This window comes from Oncorhynchus gorbuscha, unplaced genomic scaffold (assembly GCF_021184085.1).
Source record: "Oncorhynchus gorbuscha isolate QuinsamMale2020 ecotype Even-year unplaced genomic scaffold, OgorEven_v1.0 Un_scaffold_695, whole genome shotgun sequence".
NCBI classification, from domain to species: Eukaryota; Metazoa; Chordata; class Actinopteri; order Salmoniformes; family Salmonidae; genus Oncorhynchus; species Oncorhynchus gorbuscha.
Genome location: NW_025745769.1, coordinates 286,934 through 298,625, shown reverse-complemented (window position 1 = coordinate 298,625; position 11,692 = coordinate 286,934).

Here is an 11,692-nt window from a genome sequence, read left to right as displayed (position 1 = left end):
GAGGAAAAGTGAAGGGGTCATCAGACATGATATCTAGTAGAGGAAAAGTGAAGGGGTCATCAGAGACATGATATCTAGTAAGAGAAAAGTGAAGGGGTCATCAGAGACATGATATCTAGTAGAGGAAAAGTGAAGGGTCTCATCAGACATGATATCTAGTAGAGGAAAAGTGAAGGGGTCATCAGAGACATGATATCTAGTAGAGGAAAAGTGAAGGGGTCATCAGACATGATATCTAGTAGAGGAAAAGTGAAGGGTCATCAGAGACATGATATCTAGTAGAGGAAAAGTGAAGGGGTCATCAGAGACATGATATCTAGTAGAGGAAAAGTGAAGGGGTCATCAGAGACATGATATCTAGTAGAGGAAAAGTGAAGGGGTCATCAGAGGCATGATATCTAGTAGAGGAAAAGTGAAGGGGTCATCAGAGACATGATATCTAGTAGAGGAAAAGTGAAGGGGTCATCAGAGACATGATATCTAGTAGAGGAAAAGTGAAGGGGTCATCAGACATGATATCTAGTAGAGGAAAAGTGAAGGGGTCATCAGACATGATATCTAGTAGAGGAAAAGTGAAGGGGTCATCAGAGACATGATATCTAGTAGAGGAAAAGTGAAGGGGTCATCAGACATGATATCTAGTAGAGGAAAAGTGAAGGGGTCATCAGACATGATATCTAGTAGAGGAAAAGTGAAGGGGTCATCAGAGACATCAGACATGATATCTAGTAGAGGAAAAGTGAAGGGGTCATCAGAGACATGATATCTAGTAGAGGAAAAGTGAAGGGGTCATCAGACATGATATCTAGTAGAGGAAAAGTGAAGGGGTCATCAGAGACATGATATCTAGTAGAGGAAAAGTGAAGGGGTCATCAGACATGATATCTAGTAGAGGAAAAGTGAAGGGGTCATCAGAGACATGATATCTAGTAGAGGAAAAGTGAAGGGGTCATCAGAGACATGATATCTAGTAGAGGAAAAGTGAAGGGGTCATCAGACATGATATCTAGTAGAGGAAAAGTGAAGGGGTCATCAGAGACATGATATCTAGTAGAGGAAAAGTGAAGGGGTCATCAGACATGATATCTAGTAGAGGAAAAGTGAAGGGGTCATCAGAGACATGATATCTAGTAGAGGAAAAGTGAAGGGGTCATCAGAGACATGATATCTAGTAGAGGAAAAGTGAAGGGGTCATCAGAGACATGATATCTAGTAGAGGAAAAGTGAAGGGGTCATCAGACATGATATCTAGTAGAGGAAAAGTGAAGGGGTCATCAGACATGATATCTAGTAGAGGAAAAGTGAAGGGGTCATCAGAGACATGATATCTAGTAGAGGAAAAGTGAAGGGGTCATCAGACATGATATCTAGTAGAGGAAAAGTGAAGGGGTCATCAGAGACATGATATCTAGTAGAGGAAAAGTGAAGGGGTCATCAGAGACATGATATCTAGTAGAGGAAAAGTGAAGGGTCATCAGAGACATGATATCTAGTAGAGGAAAAGTGAAGGGGTCATCAGACATGATATCTAGTAGAGGAAAAGTGAAGGGGTCATCAGAGACATGATATCTAGTAGAGGAAAAGTGAAGGGGTCATCAGACATGATATCTAGTAGAGGAAAAGTGAAGGGGTCATCAGAGACATGATATCTAGTAGAGGAAAAGTGAAGGGGTCATCAGACATGATATCTAGTAGAGGAAAAGTGAAGGGGTCATCAGACATGATATCTAGTAGAGGAAAAGTGAAGGGGTCATCAGACATGATATCTAGTAGAGGAAAAGTGAAGGGTCATCAGAGACATGATATCTAGTAGAGGAAAAGTGAAGGGGTCATCAGAGACATGATATCTAGTAGAGGAAAAGTGAAGGGGTCATCAGAGACATGATATCTAGTAGAGGAAAAGTGAAGGGGTCATCAGAGACATGATATCTAGTAGAGGAAAAGTGAAGGGGTCATCAGAGACATGATATCTAGTAGAGGAAAAGTGAAGGGGTCATCAGACATGATATCTAGTAGAGGAAAAGTGAAGGGGTCATCAGAGACATGATATCTAGTAGAGGAAAAGTGAAGGGGTCATCAGAGACATGATATCTAGTAGAGGAAAAGTGAAGGGGTCATCAGAGACATGATATCTAGTAGAGGAAAAGTGAAGGGGTCATCAGAGACATGATATCTAGTAGAGGAAAAAGTGAAGGGGTCATCAGACATGATATCTAGTAGAGGAAAAGTGAAGGGGTCATCAGAGACATGATATCTAGTAGAGGAAAAGTGAAGGGGTCATCAGACATGATATCTAGTAGAGGAAAAGTGAAGGGGTCATCAGAGACATGATATCTAGTAGAGGAAAAGTGAAGGGTCATCAGACATGATATCTAGTAGAGGAAAAGTGAAGGGTCATCAGACATGATATCTAGTAGAGGAAAAGTGAAGGGGTCATCAGACATGATATCTAGTAGAGGAAAAGTGAAGGGGTCATCAGAGACATGATATCTAGTAGAGGAAAAGTGAAGGGGTCATCAGAGACATGATATCTAGTAGAGGAAAAGTGAAGGGGTCATCAGACATGATATCTAGTAGAGGAAAAGTGAAGGGGTCATCAGAGACATGATATCTAGTAGAGGAAAAGTGAAGGGGTCATCAGAGACATGATATCTAGTAGAGGAAAAGTGAAGGGGTCATCAGAGACATGATATCTAGTAGAGGAAAAGTGAAGGGTCATCAGAGACATGATATCTAGTAGAGGAAAAGTGAAGGGGTCATCAGACATGATATCTAGTAGAGGAAAAGTGAAGGGGTCATCAGAGACATGATATCTAGTAGAGGAAAAGTGAAGGGGTCATCAGACATGATATCTAGTAGAGGAAAAGTGAAGGGGTCATCAGAGACATGATATCTAGTAGAGGAAAAGTGAAGGGGTCATCAGAGACATGATATCTAGTAGAGGAAAAGTGAAGGGGTCATCAGAGACATGATATCTAGTAGAGGAAAAGTGAAGGGGTCATCAGACATGATATCTAGTAGAGGAAAAGTGAAGGGGTCATCAGAGACATGATATCTAGTAGAGGAAAAGTGAAGGGGTCATCAGACATGATATCTAGTAGAGGAAAAGTGAAGGGGTCATCAGACCTGATATCTAGTAGAGGAAAAGTGAAGGGGTCATCAGAGACATGATATCTAGTAGAGGAAAAGTGAAGGGGTCATCAGACATGATATCTAGTAGAGGAAAAGTGAAGGGTCATCAGAGACATGATATCTAGTAGAGGAAAAGTGAAGGGGTCATCAGAGACATGATATCTAGTAGAGGAAAAGTGAAGGGGTCATCAGACATGATATCTAGTAGAGGAAAAGTGAAGGGGTCATCAGAGACATGATATCTAGTAGAGGAAAAGTGAAGGGGTCATCAGACATGATATCTAGTAGAGGAAAAGTGAAGGGGTCATCAGAGACATGATATCTAGTAGAGGAAAAGTGAAGGGGTCATCAGACATGATATCTAGTAGAGGAAAAGTGAAGGGGTCATCAGACATGATATCTAGTAGAGGAAAAAAAGACATGATATCTAGTAAGGGGTCATCAGAGACATGATATCTAGTAGAGGAAAAGTGAAGGGGTCATCAGAGACATGATATCTAGTAGAGGAAAAGTGAAGGGGTCATCAGAGACATGATATCTAGTAGAGGAAAAGTGAAGGGGTCATCAGAGACATGATATCTAGTAGAGGAAAAGTGAAGGGGTCATCAGAGACATGATATCTAGTAGAGGAAAAGTGAAGGGGTCATCAGAGACATGATATCTAGTAGAGGAAAAGTGAAGGGTCATCAGACATGATATCTAGTAGAGGAAAAGAAGGGGTCATCAGACATGATATCTAGTAGAGGAAAAGTGAAGGGGTCATCAGAGACATGATATCTAGTAGAGGAAAAGTGAAGGGGTCATCAGAGACATGATATCTAGTAGAGGAAAAGTGAAGGGGTCATCAGAGACATGATATCTAGTAGAGGAAAAGTGAAGGGGTCATCAGAGACATGATATCTAGTAGAGGAAAAGTGAAGGGGTCATCAGAGACATGATATCTAGTAGAGGAAAAGTGAAGGGGTCATCAGAGACATGATATCTAGTAGAGGAAAAGTGAAGGGGTCATCAGAGGCCTGATATCTAGTAGAGGAAAAGTGAAGGGGTCATCAGACATGATATCTAGTAGAGGAAAAGTGAAGGGGTCATCAGACATGATATCTAGTAGAGGAAAAGTGAAGGGGTCATCAGAGACATGATATCTAGTAGAGGAAAAGTGAAGGGGTCATCAGACATGATATCTAGTAGAGGAAAAGTGAAGGGGTCATCAGAGACATGATATCTAGTAGAGGAAAAGTGAAGGGGTCATCAGAGACATGATATCTAGTAGAGGAAAAGTGAAGGGGTCATCAGAGACATGATATCTAGTAGAGGAAAAGTGAAGGGGTCATCAGACATGATATCTAGTAGAGGAAAAGTGAAGGGGTCATCAGAGACATGATATCTAGTAGAGGAAAAGTGAAGGGGTCATCAGACATGATATCTAGTAGAGGAAAAGTGAAGGGGTCATCAGAGACATGATATCTAGTAGAGGAAAAGTGAAGGGGTCATCAGAGACATGATATCTAGTAGAGGAAAAGTGAAGGGGTCATCAGACATGATATCTAGTAGAGGAAAAGTGAAGGGGTCATCAGACATGATATCTAGTAGAGGAAAAGTGAAGGGGTCATCAGAGACATGATATCTAGTAGAGGAAAAGTGAAGGGGTCATCAGACATGATATCTAGTAGAGGAAAAGTGAAGGGGTCATCAGAGACATGATATCTAGTAGAGGAAAAGTGAAGGGGTCATCAGACATGATATCTAGTAGAGGAAAAGTGAAGGGGTCATCAGACATGATATCTAGTAGAGGAAAAGTGAAGGGGTCATCAGAGGCCTGATATCTAGTAGAGGAAAAGTGAAGGGGTCATCAGAGACATGATATCTAGTAGAGGAAAAGTGAAGGGGTCATCAGAGACATGATATCTAGTAGAGGAAAAGTGAAGGGGTCATCAGACATGATATCTAGTAGAGGAAAAGTGAAGGGGTCATCAGAGACATGATATCTAGTAGAGGAAAAGTGAAGGGGTCATCAGAGACATGATATCTAGTAGAGGAAAAGTGAAGGGGTCATCAGACATGATATCTAGTAGAGGAAAAGTGAAGGGGTCATCAGAGACATGATATCTAGTAGAGGAAAAGTGAAGGGGTCATCAGAGACATGATATCTAGTAGAGGAAAAGTGAAGGGGTCATCAGACATGATATCTAGTAGAGGAAAAGTGAAGGGGTCATCAGAGACATGATATCTAGTAGAGGAAAAGTGAAGGGGTCATCAGACATGATATCTAGTAGAGGAAAAGTGAAGGGGTCATCAGACATGATATCTAGTAGAGGAAAAGTGAAGGGGTCATCAGAGACATGATATCTAGTAGAGGAAAAGTGAAGGGGTCATCAGACATGATATCTAGTAGAGGAAAAGTGAAGGGGTCATCAGAGACATGATATCTAGTAGAGGAAAAGTGAAGGGGTCATCAGAGACATGATATCTAGTAGAGGAAAAGTGAAGGGGTCATCAGACATGATATCTAGTAGAGGAAAAGTGAAGGGGTCATCAGAGACATGATATCTAGTAGAGGAAAAGTGAAGGGGTCATCAGAGACATGATATCTAGTAGAGGAAAAGTGAAGGGGTCATCAGACATGATATCTAGTAGAGGAAAAGTGAAGGGGTCATCAGAGACATGATATCTAGTAGAGGAAAAGTGAAGGGGTCATCAGAGACATGATATCTAGTAGAGGAAAAGTGAAGGGTCATCAGAGACATGATATCTAGTAGAGGAAAAGTGAAGGGGTCATCAGACATGATATCTAGTAGAGGAAAAGTGAAGGGGTCATCAGAGACATGATATCTAGTAGAGGAAAAGTGAAGGGGTCATCAGAGACATGATATCTAGTAGAGGAAAAGTGAAGGGGTCATCAGAGACATGATATCTAGTAGAGGAAAAGTGAAGGGGTCATCAGAGACATGATATCTAGTAGAGGAAAAGTGAAGGGGTCATCAGAGACATGATATCTAGTAGAGGAAAAGTGAAGGGGTCATCAGAGACATGATATCTAGTAGAGGAAAAGTGAAGGGGTCATCAGACATGATATCTAGTAGAGGAAAAGTGAAGGGGTCATCAGAGACATGATATCTAGTAGAGGAAAAGTGAAGGGGTCATCAGACATGATATCTAGTAGAGGAAAAGTGAAGGGGTCATCAGAGACATGATATCTAGTAGAGGAAAAGTGAAGGGGTCATCAGAGACATGATATCTAGTAGAGGAAAAGTGAAGGGGTCATCAGAGACATGATATCTAGTAGAGGAAAAGTGAAGGGGTCATCAGAGACATGATATCTAGTAGAGGAAAAGTGAAGGGGTCATCAGAGACATGATATCTAGTAGAGGAAAAGTGAAGGGGTCATCAGAGACATGATATCTAGTAGAGGAAAAGTGAAGGGGTCATCAGACATGATATCTAGTAGAGGAAAAGTGAAGGGGTCATCAGAGACATGATATCTAGTAGAGGAAAAGTGAAGGGGTCATCAGAGACATGATATCTAGTAGAGGAAAAGTGAAGGGGTCATCAGAGACATGATATCTAGTAGAGGAAAAGTGAAGGGGTCATCAGACATGATATCTAGTAGAGGAAAAGTGAAGGGGTCATCAGACATGATATCTAGTAGAGGAAAAGTGAAGGGGTCATCAGAGACATGATATCTAGTAGAGGAAAAGTGAAGGGGTCATCAGAGACATGATATCTAGTAGAGGAAAAGTGAAGGGGTCATCAGAGACATGATATCTAGTAGAGGAAAAGTGAAGGGGTCATCAGACACATGATATCTAGTAGAGGAAAAGTGAAGGGGTCATCAGACATGATATCTAGTAGAGGAAAAGTGAAGGGGTCATCAGAGACATGATATCTAGTAGAGGAAAAGTGAAGGGGTCATCAGAGACATGATATCTAGTAGAGGAAAAGTGAAGGGGTCATCAGAGACATGATATCTAGTAGAGGAAAAGTGAAGGGGTCATCAGAGACATGATATCTAGTAGAGGAAAAGTGAAGGGGTCATCAGAGACATGATATCTAGTAGAGGAAAAGTGAAGGGGTCATCAGAGACATGATATCTAGTAGAGGAAAAGTGAAGGGGTCATCAGAGACATGATATCTAGTAGAGGAAAAGTGAAGGGGTCATCAGACATGATATCTAGTAGAGGAAAAGTGAAGGGGTCATCAGAGACATGATATCTAGTAGAGGAAAAGTGAAGGGTCATCAGAGACATGATATCTAGTAGAGGAAAAGTGAAGGGGTCATCAGAGACATGATATCTAGTAGAGGAAAAGTGAAGGGGTCATCAGAGACATGATATCTAGTAGAGGAAAAGTGAAGGGGTCATCAGACATGATATCTAGTAGAGGAAAAGTGAAGGGGTCATCAGAGACATGATATCTAGTAGAGGAAAAGTGAAGGGGTCATCAGAGACATGATATCTAGTAGAGGAAAAGTGAAGGGGTCATCAGAGACATGATATCTAGTAGAGGAAAAGTGAAGGGGTCATCAGACATGATATCTAGTAGAGGAAAAGTGAAGGGGTCATCAGAGACATGATATCTAGTAGAGGAAAAGTGAAGGGGTCATCAGACATGATATCTAGTAGAGGAAAAGTGAAGGGGTCATCAGAGACATGATATCTAGTAGAGGAAAAGTGAAGGGGTCATCAGAGACATGATATCTAGTAGAGGAAAAGTGAAGGGGTCATCAGAGACATGATATCTAGTAGAGGAAAAGTGAAGGGGTCATCAGAGACATGATATCTAGTAGAGGAAAAGTGAAGGGGTCATCAGAGACATGATATCTAGTAGAGGAAAAGTGAAGGGGTCATCAGAGACATGATATCTAGTAGAGGAAAAGTGAAGGGGTCATCAGACATGATATCTAGTAGAGGAAAAGTGAAGGGGTCATCAGAGACATGATATCTAGTAGAGGAAAAGTGAAGGGGTCATCAGAGACATGATATCTAGTAGAGGAAAAGTGAAGGGGTCATCAGACATGATATCTAGTAGAGGAAAAGTGAAGGGTCATCAGAGACATGATATCTAGTAGAGGAAAAGTGAAGGGGTCATCAGACATGATATCTAGTAGAGGAAAAGTGAAGGGGTCATCAGACATGATATCTAGTAGAGGAAAAGTGAAGGGGTCATCAGAGACATGATATCTAGTAGAGGAAAAGTGAAGGGGTCATCAGAGACATGATATCTAGTAGAGGAAAAGTGAAGGGGTCATCAGACATGATATCTAGTAGAGGAAAAGTGAAGGGGTCATCAGAGACATGATATCTAGTAGAGGAAAAGTGAAGGGGTCATCAGAGACATGATATCTAGTAGAGGAAAAGTGAAGGGGTCATCAGACATGATATCTAGTAGAGGAAAAGTGAAGGGGTCATCAGAGACATGATATCTAGTAGAGGAAAAGTGAAGGGGTCATCAGAGACATGATATCTAGTAGAGGAAAAGTGAAGGGGTCATCAGACATGATATCTAGTAGAGGAAAAGTGAAGGGGTCATCAGAGACATGATATCTAGTAGAGGAAAAGTGAAGGGGTCATCAGAGACATGATATCTAGTAGAGGAAAAGTGAAGGGGTCATCAGACATGATATCTAGTAGAGGAAAAGTGAAGGGGTCATCAGAGACATGATATCTAGTAGAGGAAAAGTGAAGGGGTCATCAGACATGATATCTAGTAGAGGAAAAGTGAAGGGTCATCAGACATGATATCTAGTAGAGGAAAAGTGAAGGGGTCATCAGAGACATGATATCTAGTAGAGGAAAAGTGAAGGGGTCATCAGAGACATGATATCTAGTAGAGGAAAAGTGAAGGGGTCATCAGACATGATATCTAGTAGAGGAAAAGTGAAGGGGTCATCAGACATGATATCTAGTAGAGGAAAAGTGAAGGGGTCATCAGACATGATATCTAGTAGAGGAAAAGTGAAGGGGTCATCAGAGACATGATATCTAGTAGAGGAAAAGTGAAGGGGTCATCAGAGACATGATATCTAGTAGAGGAAAAGTGAAGGGGTCATCAGAGACATGATATCTAGTAGAGGAAAAGTGAAGGGGTCATCAGACATGATATCTAGTAGAGGAAAAGTGAAGGGGTCATCAGAGACATGATATCTAGTAGAGGAAAAGTGAAGGGGTCATCAGAGACATGATATCTAGTAGAGGAAAAGTGAAGGGGTCATCAGAGACATGATATCTAGTAGAGGAAAAGAGTCATCAGAAAATGATATCTAGAAGAGGAAAAGTGAAGGGTCATCAGACATGATATCTAGTAGAGGAAAAGTGAAGGGGTCATCAGAGACATGATATCTAGTAGAGGAAAAGTGAAGGGGTCATCAGAGACATGATATCTAGTAGAGGAAAAGTGAAGGGGTCATCAGACATGATATCTAGTAGAGGAAAAGTGAAGGGGTCATCAGACATGATATCTAGTAGAGGAAAAGTGAAGGGGTCATCAGAGACATGATATCTAGTAGAGGAAAAGTGAAGGGGTCATCAGAGACATGATATCTAGTAGAGGAAAAGTGAAGGGGTCATCAGAGACATGATATCTAGTAGAGGAAAAGTGAAGGGGTCATCAGACATGATATCTAGTAGAGGAAAAGTGAAGGGGTCATCAGACATGATATCTAGTAGAGGAAAAGTGAAGGGGTCATCAGAGACATGATATCTAGTAGAGGAAAAGTGAAGGGGTCATCAGAGACATGATATCTAGTAGAGGAAAAGTGAAGGGGTCATCAGAGACATGATATCTAGTAGAGGAAAAGTGAAGGGGTCATCAGAGACATGATATCTAGTAGAGGTCATCAGAAATGATATCTAGAAGAAAAGGAAGGGGTCATCAGAGACATGATATCTAGTAGAGGAAAAGTGAAGGGGTCATCAGACATGATATCTAGTAGAGGAAAAGTGAAGGGGTCATCAGAGACATGATATCTAGTAGAGGAAAAGTGAAGGGGTCATCAGAGACATGATATCTAGTAGAGGAAAAGTGAAGGGGTCATCAGACATGATATCTAGTAGAGGAAAAGTGAAGGGGTCATCAGAGACATGATATCTAGTAGAGGAAAAGTGAAGGGGTCATCAGAGACATGATATCTAGTAGAGGAAAAGTGAAGGGGTCATCAGACATGATATCTAGTAGAGGAAAAGTGAAGGGGTCATCAGAGACATGATATCTAGTAGAGGAAAAGTGAAGGGGTCATCAGAGACATGATATCTAGTAGAGGAAAAGTGAAGGGGTCATCAGAGACATGATATCTAGTAGAGGAAAAGTGAAGGGGTCATCAGAGACATGATATCTAGTAGAGGAAAAGTGAAGGGGTCATCAGAGACATGATATCTAGTAGAGGAAAAGTGAAGGGGTCATCAGAGACATGATATCTAGTAGAGGAAAAGTGAAGGGGTCATCAGACATGATATCTAGTAGAGGAAAAGTGAAGGGGTCATCAGAGACATGATATCTAGTAGAGGAAAAGTGAAGGGGTCATCAGAGACATGATATCTAGTAGAGGAAAAGTGAAGGGGTCATCAGACATGATATCTAGTAGAGGAAAAGTGAAGGGGTCATCAGAGACATGATATCTAGTAGAGGAAAAGTGAAGGGGTCATCAGACATGATATCTAGTAGAGGAAAAGTGAAGGGGTCATCAGAGACATGATATCTAGTAGAGGAAAAGTGAAGGGGTCATCAGAGACATGATATCTAGTAGAGGAAAAGTGAAGGGGTCATCAGAGACATGATATCTAGTAGAGGAAAAGTGAAGGGGTCATCAGACATGATATCTAGTAGAGGAAAAGTGAAGGGGTCATCAGAGACATGATATCTAGTAGAGGAAAAGTGAAGGGGTCATCAGACATGATATCTAGTAGAGGAAAAGTGAAGGGGTCATCAGAGACATGATATCTAGTAGAGGAAAAGTGAAGGGGTCATCAGACATGATATCTAGTAGAGGAAAAGTGAAGGGGTCATCAGAGACATGATATCTAGTAGAGGAAAAGTGAAGGGGTCATCAGACATGATATCTAGTAGAGGAAAAGTGAAGGGGTCATCAGACATGATATCTAGTAGAGGAAAAGTGAAGGGGTCATCAGAGACATGATATCTAGTAGAGGAAAAGTGAAGGGTCATCAGAGACATGATATCTAGTAGAGGAAAAGTGAAGGGGTCATCAGACATGATATCTAGTAGAGGAAAAGTGAAGGGGTCATCAGAGACATGATATCTAGTAGAGGAAAAGTGAAGGGGTCATCAGACATGATATCTAGTAGAGGAAAAGTGAAGGGTCATCAGAGACATGATATCTAGTAGAGGAAAAGTGAAGGGGTCATCAGAGACATGATATCTAGTAGAGGAAAAGTGAAGGGGTCATCAGACATGATATCTAGTAGAGGAAAAGTGAAGGGGTCATCAGACATGATATCTAGTAGAGGAAAAGTGAAGGGTCATCAGACATGATATCTAGTAGAGGAAAAGTGAAGGGGTCATCAGAGACATGATATCTAGTAGAGGAAAAGTGAAGGGGGAGACATGA